The following is a 12,676-nucleotide window of genomic DNA, read 5'->3' as shown; positions in this document are numbered from 1 at the left end:
TGGACCTAGGGCCCTCAGTAGGTCAGACACAGCCTCAAACAAACCTATCTACCCATCCCAATGTGCAGAACAAATATTATCATTCTCTATGTTCTATCCACAGAGGATTGGGAAGTATGGGTTTAGCCTCTACTTGAGAAATACACAGGACACCCTACAGGCCCATGTTCAGAAGATAAGCATAAATTATCATAGTCAAATAAACATTTGTTCTACCTCTTTCTTAACACCTGAACATCTATTGGCATCAGGTAAATGTACACTTGGATTAGCTCCGAGGTCCCCACAGACACTAAGTGTCACCTAGTAATGGGACCAGCTGCTTTCATCACTTCACAGTACAGAAACAATAAACCCATCTCCCAAATGCCTTTTGCAAATCTACACAAAGACATTGCATTGAGCAGGGTCTTGCAGCATCGAGCATAAAGTCTCCTATGAAATAGGAGTTGAGATGTACACGAAATCTTGCCTCATGTGCCACACGTGCTCCCGGAAAGCCATGATTCAGAATCCATCCCTGCTTGCTCTTTGTGAGGGCCTCACACCTCAGTCAGCTAATTGGAACTCTGATAGGGACTTGTTGGAGTAGCAGCTAGAAGGGTGAAGATCTGAGTTGTTTTCTAGTTGCGAGCTAGCATTCTGAGCATGTAGAACACTTATTAATAATGATTACATTACAAGAGCACATTTTCCATTTCTACATCAGAAAGATTTATGAAGCTGTGTGGTCATGCCTCGTAGCTGATGTTTCCAATACAGAATAATCTAATTTCCTAATGCAAATCACACTGATGTGACCTAGAGACATTTCTGTTGTGTCACAACAGCATTTAATTTGAACTGAAATTAGCCAGAATTACACCATGTTCCTGGCAAACAGTCTGATCCAAAAATATCACCATAGTAACATGTGTATTCTATCAACAAGTCCCCTTTCATAATGTTTAAGGTCTCATTCTATCAATAATTCTGAAATGCATGAAAAAAATCATCTTGGAACACCAACCTGTTGCTAGAAGGTATCTGTAACTCAATTTAAATGACATATAGGGTTTTTAAAAAATGTATTTCCCTTTACTTAAAGAAACATTTAAGTGCTCATTAGGCCAGATCAACTTTGCAGATGTAGTGAGAGCTTCCAGAGATGTTTTATATGACCAAGTGCTGAAATTCATTTTCTTTTTACTGTTTCTTTCATCACCTTCTAAGAAATTATATGTTCATTCCAAGGAGTTAGGTCTCAACTGACCATGGAAAGGTAATTTTTAAAAGTTTGCTTCTTTAAGCTAAGAGAAATCATAGAGGAAACACCGAAAGTTCATATTCTCAAAGAGGCTTTAGTTTTCACTTCAGCAATTGAAAGAGAAATCCCTTTTGATTATATATCTATGAAACCGTTAGAAACGGCCCTTCATAGGTTTAAGGCAGTTCCTTTCCACCCTTCATCAGCTAGGTTTGTTAAATGTTGATAGACGTAGCAATTTGGACAGGGACGTATCTGAAAAATGGTAATTAAATTTATTTCAGTGTCCCAGGTTGATGTGTATGTGGTTAGAGAAGGGAACTAGGGGTGAAGAGATGAGGGAGCAGATAGAAAAAGAGAGAGGGGAAAACATTTCAATGCCATTGATTGCAACCAATAAGCATTGTATAACAACTGAATTTTAAAGAAAAGAAAGGCTTTTTCTTCTGATTTTCCTGAAAAAAAAAAAAAAAAAAAAGGAGTAAGAGTTATATAATGCCAAACACCAGTGCTTGTGCGTGAAAGATAAATAATGATGCTAGAGGACAGGAGAGCATTTCAAAAAAAGTTTCAAACATAATTTCAAGAAACTGGGAAAGGAATGGTTGCAAATTACCTTGGTAAAGGTTTGAAAGGCTCTCATCTGCAATAGTGGCCTATCGTGTGCAGATCATGTGTGAACACTTCAGTTTTTCTGTGTATAATAAGCTTCAGCTTGATACCATTAAAAATGAAAAAATGATTGTTTTGTATAAAAAAGATTGCATTTGATTAATCATGCTCAGGGGGCAGCATAGGAACAATGAACTTTTCAAGGATGTTGGCTTTATCTTTATGTTTTGTCACTGTCAGGAGATTAATGATCTAGAAAGCAAAGCAGTACGTGTAAAGTCATTTGTTTTTCAGTTTGACTTGAACTCCTTGACTGTATTGCAACTCTATGTTGGCATTTTCACTTATAACAACATACTTTGTGAGCTCAATGGCCTCATTTGAAATAACTTTTTGTTTGTTTCTCTCTGTGTTTGTTATCTTTCTGGTTGCTTGTATCTCATTCCATTAAGTTCATAGCAATGAGGACAGTGACCCATATTTTATTTCCTTTAGTAGAATTATTTTTTATTCTATGATAAACAGTCATTCATAACTTGTGGGAAATTTTGACATAGAGAGACAGGACCGTTTTTTGTTTAAACTATGACAACAGAAAGACTTTCTTGGGTATAATGTTTAATTAATAACTATGCTGTACTAAGTATTATGCACATCAGTGGGTAGACATGTATGAGCAAAACAGACATGGTCCCTCCCCACTGAGACAGATGCCAGATAAATGCACAGCAACACTTCTAATGATAAATATCAGTAAGTGTCATAAACAGGGGTGGGGCTCAAGGATAAAAGGATGGGACATAAGTGGGGATCTAGGAAATCGCCTAACCCTTAATCCAATCATTGAAGATGAGTCAAAGGTAGTCAGAGAAAGACAGTGGGTGCAATGGTAGCTGGGGAGGGGGAGATAGGGATGTGTACCGTAAAGACTTAGAGGAGAGGAGTGAGAGATGAGGTCAAAGAGAGGGGCAGGAGTCAGAACCAGAAGGGCCCTGCAGGCATTGATAAGAGGTTTGAATTTTATTCTAAGAGGGGCATGGCATTATTGGGGAATAGCGAGAGTGACATCATGTGATATGTTTTCAAAAAACTCACACTGGCTATCCTGAAAAATGGATTAGAAAGAAGCTTGAGTAAAGACAAGAAACCCAGCAAGAAGACTTCAGTCCAAGCAAGATATTAGGGTGACCTTGATTGGAGACATGGCAGTGAAGATAGGGTGAGGTCAAATTATTTGAAATATATTTTGAGGTAAATCAACAGGATTTGATGAGACAATGAATCTTGGAAGAAAGAAGATCAAAGATTACCCTGAGATTGCTTGCAGTGGGAGGCAGCCTCCATGATGGCCAGTGATTTTCCCTACCTCCTGGTATCCACGCTCTTGTGGGATTCCCTCCCATGTTGTAAGGGTCGGTCTGTGTGATCAGTAGAATAAAGCAGAAATGATGGCATGTGGCTTCCAAGGCAAGGTCATAAAAGACATTGTAGCTTCTGCCTTTTCTCAGATCGCCTGATTTAGTAGAAGCAGCCCCATGAAGAGGCCCATGTAGCAAGAAACTGAGGCTTCTTGCCAACAGCCATCAAGGGATTAAGGCTTCTTGCTAAAACCCATGTGAGGGGAATAGCTCAGGAGGGAGTCTTCCCGGTCTAGTAGAATCTTCAAATGACTGTAGCCCCAGCCAATATCTTAACTGCAGTTTCATGACAGACCCAGAACCAGCCAGTTGAGCCACTTCTGCACTCCTTACCAACAGAAACCGTGAGATAACAAATTGTTTTTCTAAACCACTAAATTTTGTGGTAATTGGTTACACAGAAAAAGGTAAATAATGAATTTGTTTAAGTAATGGGTGCTACTATTTACTAAGCTGCTAAAGACCAGGAAAGGAATAGATTTGTAGGGAAAGATGAAGAGTTTTACACATGTGGAACTGTGTATGCCTTGAAATAGTCTATAGTTAATGCTATGTAGAGAACAGAATAAATGAATACAGAATTCAGAAATGTCATCTGAGCGAATGATATAAGTGTGGGAATAATAAGCTTATAGATGATAATTATTACCATAAGAATAGATGTGATCACCTAGGAAGAGTAAGACTTATTAAAAAAGTGTAGATTCCGGGGCGCCTGGGTGGCTCAGTTGGTTAAAAAAGTGTAGATTCCAGGAACCCCAATATTCAGATGTCTGTATATTTGCACCTCTTTTGTACCACTTTAGTCCATTTGACCTCCCTCTTATTCTGGCCACTGTCATGGTGGACTGGTTCCATGTGCTCTTCCATAATCCTTCCATGGGTACAAACGGATAAGGCCTCTCATCAGCCCACACTGGAGTGTCTCTGCTGTGCTGCCGAAGGAGACTCTCAGGAATCCTTCAGTACTCACGCAAGTTCACTCGGGAAGTCAACAGTTCCAAGTGTACTCTGGAAGTCCCTCCGATGGGAGATCAAGAGATAATAGACAAATGCTTCCCCTTCTTGTCCCCAAGTAGACAGTTCTGAGATGCATTTCATGAGGCTCCTCAAAAGTTCCTGTAGGATTTCTGACTAATTTCCCAAAGTGGTAGACAACTCACTTTTGAATTGGTCCTCCTTCTTTATCTATTGTCCTCTCCTGTCTCTCAATCTTGCTTCCTGGGATCGCTGCCCAAATGAATTATCTGCCTGCAAGCTTGTATCTCCTTTCTGGGAAACCCAGTCTGGTCTGGGAGAAAAGGACCAGCTGAGCCAGTTCAGGAGATGTTAAAGAAGAGGTCCAAATGGCAGAGGAAAACCAGAAGATGAGTGCCATGAGGTATCAGCTGTATTGAATGGCACTTGGAGGACTAGTCCAATGAAGACAATTGCACAACACTTTATTTTCCTCAAATGTTCACATCATCTGGCCTTTGTGGCAGTCTCATGAGGTAGGTAAGATACATGTTATTTTTCTCAAGGTCCGGGTGAGATGAAAAGCTCAGTAATGTATCTAAGCTCCTGTGTTAAGGGCCCACATGTTCTGTCTCTAGGACGTTTACTTCACAAACCATTGCTTATACCATTGTTGCCGGAAACCAACTTCACTGAGTATTGAGTAAACTCCATCATTTATAAGAATTTAATTGCAGACACATGTTGGCAATCTATAAATAGTTCAAATTCTAGAAGTTCTCTGAGAAATTTTATATTGTAGAAAATTGGAGACTGTTTTAAAGGACTTAATTCTGACAAAATAATCATAAGGTGTTATAAACTGCAACTATTTTACAGCTACTAAAAAGTCCCCTATAAAAATTGTAGGAAAGCAAAAGGAAACACTTTTCAGATTCTTACTGAAGACTGAGGCACATCGACCTGAGATTTACTTCAATACTCCATTATTTGAGAAAATCTTTAAGCTAAGTAAATGAGGGGCTAATTTGAAAATTTGGACTATAGTTGCTCACATAATTGTTGGGATTTGAGGATGCACAGTAAAAGATACCCCTTTTCCCTGTCTGAGTTCTGATCAATTGCCTAAATTCTGAATATTTGAAAGAGCAGTTAGAGATGAAAACACCAACTTTATGTAATAGCTAGATTAGAGGACATGGCTTAGATATGCAGCCCTGGGGTTTTTTTTTTTGCCATTCAAAACTCCCACCACCCTGAATGATGGGTCTTGTGAAAATATGTTAACACAATATCCAGAATTGCTACATTGGATTGTTTAGGTAGGGGAGAAAAGAGGAAATCCCCTGTATGTACAGGCTTTTAATCGATTTGCCTTCCCCATGAAGAAATGTTGGCTAATACAGCAATCAGAGGGAGGAATGGCCAAGGAAGAACAGTGTGTAAGGGGTGAGGCTAGGAACCAGGCATGCTACTCTATTGAGTAGCATTCCTTCCAGACTAACTTAATGACATCTAAGTATCCCAAGCTGGTCCTGGTCACCTAGAGCTCCATCTTGCAGTGAGAGGACTGGGTTAGAAGGGAACATGGGGCAGGATAGAGGTAAGGTGGCATGAAAAATACTATCTAGCCTCTAAGGGAAGTACAATTTGGATGCACACAATTGCAGATGTAGAAACACATACAAGATGATCTGGAAGCCTCCTGGGAAGTACATATTTCATCTCCTACCAGCTGGCTAACCAGCAAGCCGAGTGTCCCAGGCTTTGCTTCCTTCATGTCAATAAACATTGCCTGAACATGCTTACATCCAATACTTTTCGATACCACAAAACACATCAGCTTTAAAAAAACTATGTTTGTAAAGCTCATCTTTCAGGCAATCATTTCTGATATTCCAAAACAGGCACTGATTTAATCCCTGCTCAACTTTTGATTTTCAGTGCAAGAACTTTTGTTTTTTTAAAAAGAAGTTAAGTCTTTTACCTGATTCTGGAACCTACAGTGTTCCTTGCAACAAATGCAGTGTAAAATTACCATAAAAGGGGGTTAGAGATAAATACAAATACCTGAGAAATATTGGAACAAATAGTTGAAATGAAGAAAATCATGGGAAAAAATCCAGTCTTCACTTTTTATAGTTAACAGTAAAGCCCATGATGAGTGAAGATAGTGTTGTTTTATCCATGCAATAAAACACAAGCAAGCAAAATATTTCTTCCCATAGAATTTACAGGGTTGTCCCTTAAATATCATGAGCAAAATTTCAATATAATAATGATGGTCATCTTTGAGGCTAACAACATATTCAAGCTCCCCAAATTACCAATAATATTTAGTATATGCATCATAGTTTTACCTTTCCTTTCTCTGGCTACATTCCAAGACAACTGATGTAGATTGTGAAGATGATTTTAGTTAAAAGACTAGAAGGAAATACATACTTGGATGCCTAAAGGCGATCGACGAAAAATGGCAGGATAAATCTCTAAACCAGTAAAAATTGTGATTATTGTTGAGAATCTATTCCTGGGACTTTTTCCTGCCTTTTGAATTTCAGTACTCTGAAATATAATCCGTGTATCTCAAGTCTGCCATAGCTCATCGATGAAAGAAAGGATTTCATAAATCTGTGTTAATTAACTACATTGTATTGAAACAAAAAACTTTCCATACACGTAAACACCCAAAGAGTTGTTTTTTAACTAGTGGTGGTTGAGGTGTGCTGCTCTCACTGCGCCTTTATATCCATTTTTATCCCCCCCCTTTTTTTCTCATCAGGGTTACACCCTGACAGCTGTTTTCTTGTGAGTATCTGACAGAGAAAAGCTATGCCTGTTGGGGTCTTACAATTGCTAGATAGTCTAATTAATAATCAGGAGTCAATAATGATGAGCAAGATTGTTTTATTTACAGCAGTTTGAAGAATACTTTGTGTATAAACTAAGCAATTCTTTCTGAATGTTTTATCTGACAGCTTGCATGCAATTTCAATACAGGGTCCTACAGAGTGTTTAGTGACTGAGGACCAGCTGAAGACCTAGCTCTATCCTTCGTAGTTGGCATGCCCTGGGATCAAGAGAGGATGTAGGTAACACCGTCTTTGGGGTGATCTGTGGTGGACGTTTTGAGGGCAGCTGTCCCACAGCCTGCACGCCCCGGACTGCCTCCTGTGGAAGCCTGAACCGGCTGACTTTCTCCCTTTGTCTCATAACCATGTCCACCAACGAGAATGCTAATTCACCAGCTGCCCGCCTTAACAGATTCAAGAACAAGGGGAAAGACAGTACAGAAATGAGGCGGCGCCAAATAGAAGTTAATGTGGAGCTGAGGAAAGCTAAGAAGGATGACCAGATGCTGAAAAGGAGAAACGTAAGCTCGTTTCCTGATGATGCTACCTCTCCACTACAGGAAAACCACAACAACCAAGGCACTACATTGGTCTGTTGATGACATTGTCAAAGGCATAAATAGCAACAATTTGGAAAGCCAGCTCCAGACTACTCAAGCTGCTAGGAAACTGCTTTCTAGGAAGAAACAGCCCCCCATAGAAACATAATCCGGGCTGGTTTGATTCCAAAATTTGTGTCCTTCTTGGGCAGAACTGATTGTAGTCCCATTCAGTTTGAATCTGCTTGGGCTCTCACTAACATTGCTTCTGGGACGTCAGAACAGACCAAGGCTGTGGTAGATGGAGGTGCTATCCCAGCATTCATTTCTCTGTTGGCATCTTCCCAAGCCCACATCAGTGAACAAGCTGTATGGGCTCTAGGAAACATTGCAGGTGATGGTTCAGTTTTTCGAGACTTGGTTATCAAGTATGGTGCAGTTGACCCACTATTGGCTCTCCTTGCAGTTCCTGATATGTCATCTTTAGCATGTGGTTACTTACGTAACCTTACTTGGACACTTTCAAACCTTTGTCGCAACAAGAATCCTGCACCCCCATTAGATGCTGTTGAGCAGATTCTTCCTACCTTAGTTTGTCTCCTGCATCATGATGATCCAGAAGTATTGGCAGATACCTGCTGGGCCATTGCCTACCTTACTGATGGTCCAAATGAACAGATTGAAATGGATGTGAAAACAGGAGTTGTGCTCCAGCTTGTGAAGCTTCTAGGAGCTACTGAATTGCCCATTGTGACTCCTGCGCTAAGAGCCATAGGAAATATTGTCACTGGGACAGATGAACAGACTCAGGTTGTAATAGATGCAGGAGCACTTGCTGTTTTTCCCAGCCTCCTAATGAATCCCAAAACTAATATTCAGAAGGAAGCTACGTGGACAATGTCAAACATCACAGCTGGTCGCCAGGACCAGATACAGCAAGTTGTGAATCATGGATTAGTCCCATTCCTTGTTGATGTTCTCTCTAAGGCAGATTTTAAGACACAAAAGGAAGCTGTGTGAGCTGTGACCAACTATTCAAGTGGTGGGACACTTGAACAGAGTGTATACCTCATTCATTGTGGTATAATAGAACCATTGATGAACCTCTTAACTGCAAAAGACCCAAAATTATTCTGGTTATTCTGGATGCCATTTCAAACATCTTTCAGGCTGCTGAGAAACTAGGTGAAACTGAGAAACTTAGTGTAATGATTGAAGAATGTGGATGTTTGGGCAAAATTGAAGCTCTACAAAACCATGAAAATGAGTCTGTGTACAAAGCTTCATTAAACTTGATTGAGAAGTATTTCTCTGTAGAGGAAGAGAAAGATCAGAATGTTGTGCCAGAAACTACCTCTGAAGGCTATACGTTCCAAGTTCAGGACAGCACTCCTGGGACTTTTAACTTTTAGATTGTACAGCTGAGGCAGAAAGTTGTTTGTTGGGTACTCTGTTTGGTAGAAGTTTGTCTTACTGTTTTTCTACTAAGAACTCTTTTTAAGTGTGTTTTGTTGTTGTAGCACTTTTTACAACGAAACTCTACTTGATCAGTTCCAAACTGTACCACCTGTATGAAGCTCCTCCTCTCAGTGGGTTTCTTATTTCTATGTGGAATCTCCTCTCTTGCAGTGTCCTGTAAATAGAGATTAAATTCCACTCTTAAAAAAAAAGAGAGAGAGAGAGGATGTAGGTAACAGTACTCTGCGTTGTGTGGGCTTGCAATTCCTGCTTTCCAAAAATCGACTTATCCTTTATTTTCTCAGCATGCATGTACAAGATTCCAATCTGAGCCCTAGTAATAAGGTAATATTTTTTACCTTGCTCTGGTTTCAAGTCAATCAAGAACTCTATTCATTCTTACTACATTTGGCTTAGTTCTGAAGGAGATTGGAAAACCCTTTCCAACATAACCCCTCACTTTAAAAAAATCTACAATCCAGTTTGGGGGAAAAGACCCTTATATGTAAACAGAATCACTGTACTTTTGTATATATTTTATTGATATTAGTACTAATTGCTTAAAGTTATTGAGCAGTTTTTATGGACTCTGTGCTAAGTGCTCTATATACTGTACCTTATTTAATCTTCATACTGACCTCTGAGATAGGTTTCATGATTATCCCCATTTTATAGGTGAGCAACCAAGACTTGTAAGAACAAATCTGCTTAAAGTAATTCCACTAATAAACACAAAGCAAAGGCCAGAACTTAGCATCTCTGACTCCTCTGCCCATACTCAAGAGACCGGCAGGAGCAAGACAGAAGGTGCTGAAAGAAAGAAGAGACTTCAAGTCCAATACTCAAAGTCAAAACCCATTGTTTGGCTAGAAAAGGCAAGGCCAGGACCAGACCAATGTAAAGTGGGTCACTGTGATGAGCTGTTTTGGTTAAAAAGATAACTCTTGAGGAGGCAGGACTGAGCCTGTCAGGGGGTCAGTTGGCCCTTGAAAGTGTGGAAAGGAGGGAGAGAGAGGCCAGAGGCAGGCAGGGTCTGACATACCAAAACTATCTTCTCAGGATCCCTAGGGTTTGGCCAGTGCTATCCTGACTGAGTATCTCATGAGAACCTAGTAAGCTGGGTGTTCACTCAACCAATGAAATAGAGGGTTGTCATAATCCTAGATGGCAACCACTTAAGATCATGACTATATCCAACTTTACAGGTTTTTCAAGACAGAAGATAGGCTTTTCCAGGCCCGGGTAAAGTGGACCATTTTCATAAATTGTTCTGGAGGAAATTGCAATGGAGAATCATAGGGCTGTGAGCCAGTTTCTTCTTTCTTTATCATCACTGACCTGAGTACCTCAAACACTTGCTTACTCTCTCTTACACAGTGTTAGAGGCACCCCAAAAGGTGTAAATGTCTTTTATGTTGCAGAATATTCTCTTATCTCTAAACTTTCCTTTAGAAAGCTATAGCTGGCTTTGCAAAGGAACATTCCCATCACTCTGAGGTTTGCACTTATTATACAATGCAAAATGAGTGAGATCATTTAGACTAATGCATTTAATCCACTAATCCCAGTAATGCTCCTCTGAGCATGTTCAGGGTTTGAGAAGATATTTGTTCATTGCAAGGGATTATTCCTTATGTCCTGTGCTTATTTGTAGACTGTGCTTCAGAGATGCCAAGGCAGGTGGGGTTCATGGGGTAAGCCTACTACAATGCGAGAGATCCCTGGTAGGAGCTCCAGAGTCAAAGATGCTTATCTATGGGTGGTGCTGACAGTGGAAGCCCTTTCATTAGATGCAGCCAGATTTACTGCCAAATTCTGGAAAGCACTAGAGGAGAGAGGGAGAGAGAGAGACCCAGCCTAAGGAGTCATGGGGTATGCAAGCCATTCCTAGCCTACTGACTCAGTATTTGACTGGGGACAAGTGGCTTAACTGTACTCAGACTCTTCAACCTTAAAGTCAGAAGAAAATAGCAATTGATATGTTTCAGTGCCTTAGGCATCCCATCTAATAAGCTAGATTTTCCCACCTAGAGAAGTGAAGTGACTTGTTCAAGGTCAAGAGTTCCTTAATGCCCAAGATTCCTGTCTTACAGCCCACTGCCCTGTTTCCTGTACTGTCACCATGGCACTGCTGCCAGCCTTTGTTGAGGGAAATGTTTTGAAGCAGTGGAAGTTTGATTTTGCTGATTTCAGAATTTTAGAGTTATAGACCAATGTTTCTTTTTAAGGCAAATGTTAAAAATATATAAATAAGGAGGAGGAGGAAGATGGTGAAGGAGTAGGAGACCTAAATTTCATTTGGTCCCAGGAATTCAGCTAGATAGGGATCAAACCATTCTGAACACCTAGGAACTCAACAGGAGATTGAAGAAAAGAATAACAGCACCTCTCTGGACAGAAAAGCGACCACATTCTGGAAGAGTCATATTCTATCCCTTCATTGTAGTTAAACTTATTTTTGGTATATATATAAGTTGTTCTCTCTTTAAAATTTTGGGATACAGTTTCTTCTAACGACCAAAATATACCCTAAATCTCTAGTGTATGGCTTTGTTCTAGTCTCCTGCCTGATCACATTCTCTCCCTCCCCCCTTTTTTTTAATTTCTCTTCTTTCTTTTTTCAACCAACTTCTTATTTTATCAATTCCTTTTATAAAATCTTTTATAATTTTCATCTTTACAGTCATATTCCATCCCTTCATCATATTTACCCTTATTTTTGTACATATATAAGTTCTTCTTTCTTTTTTTTTTTTAAGATTTTATTTATTTATTTGAGAGAGAGAGAATGAGAGAGATCAATGAGAGTGGGGAGGGTCAGAGGGAGAAGCAGACTCCCCACCGAGCAGGGAGCCCGATGTGGGACTCAATCCAGGGACTCCAGGATCATGACCTGAGCCGAAGGCAGTCGCTTAACCAACTGAGCCACCCAGGCGCCCTAAGTTCTTCTTTCTTTAAAATTTTGAGAGGCAGTTTCTTCTAACAGACCAAAATACACCCAAAATCTGGTGTGTGGAACTGATCAATTCACCAGCCTGATCATATTTGATCATATTCTTTTTTTCTTTTTCTTTTTCTTTTTTCTTTTTTCTTTCTTTCCCTTTCTTTTCCCCTGGTTTCAGGTATCTTCTGATTTGTTTAGTGTATATTTTTCTGGGGTTGTTGTTACCCTGTTAGCATTTTGTTCTCTCATTCATCTATTCTCCTCTGGACAAAATGACAAGATGGAAAAACTCACCCCCCCAAAAAAGAAGGAGAGGCAGTACTGACTGCCAAGGACCTAATCAATATGGACATTAGTAAGATGTTGGAACTAGAGTTCAGAATGACGATTATAAAGATACTAGCTGGGCTTGAAAAAAGCATGGAAGATACTAGAGAAAACCTTTCTGGAGAAATAAAAGGACTAAAATCTAACCAATTTGAAATCAAAAAGGCTATTAAAGAGGTGCAATCAAAAATGGAGGCTCTAACTGCTAGGATAAATGAGGCAGAAGAGAGAATTAGTGATATAGAAGACCAAATGATGGAAAATAAAGAAGCTGAGAAAAAGAGAGATAAACAACTACTGGATCACCAGGGCAGAATTCGAGA

The 12,676-nt window shown here is 39.8% G+C and overlaps 1 pseudogene; it reads left to right on the top strand.

Moving 5' to 3' along the window:
- The first annotated feature begins 7,439 nt into the window (after positions 1-7,439).
- On the top strand, positions 7,440-9,036 carry LOC118548684 (importin subunit alpha-1 pseudogene; annotated as a pseudogene).
- Positions 9,037-12,676: the final 3,640 nt, after the last annotated feature.

The sequence above is a fragment of the Halichoerus grypus genome, chromosome 3, assembly GCF_964656455.1.
Source record: "Halichoerus grypus chromosome 3, mHalGry1.hap1.1, whole genome shotgun sequence".
Lineage (NCBI taxonomy): Eukaryota > Metazoa > Chordata > Mammalia > Carnivora > Phocidae > Halichoerus > Halichoerus grypus.
The sequence above is the reverse complement of the archived record's forward strand: the minus strand, read 5'-3'. Positions and strand labels throughout refer to the sequence as shown.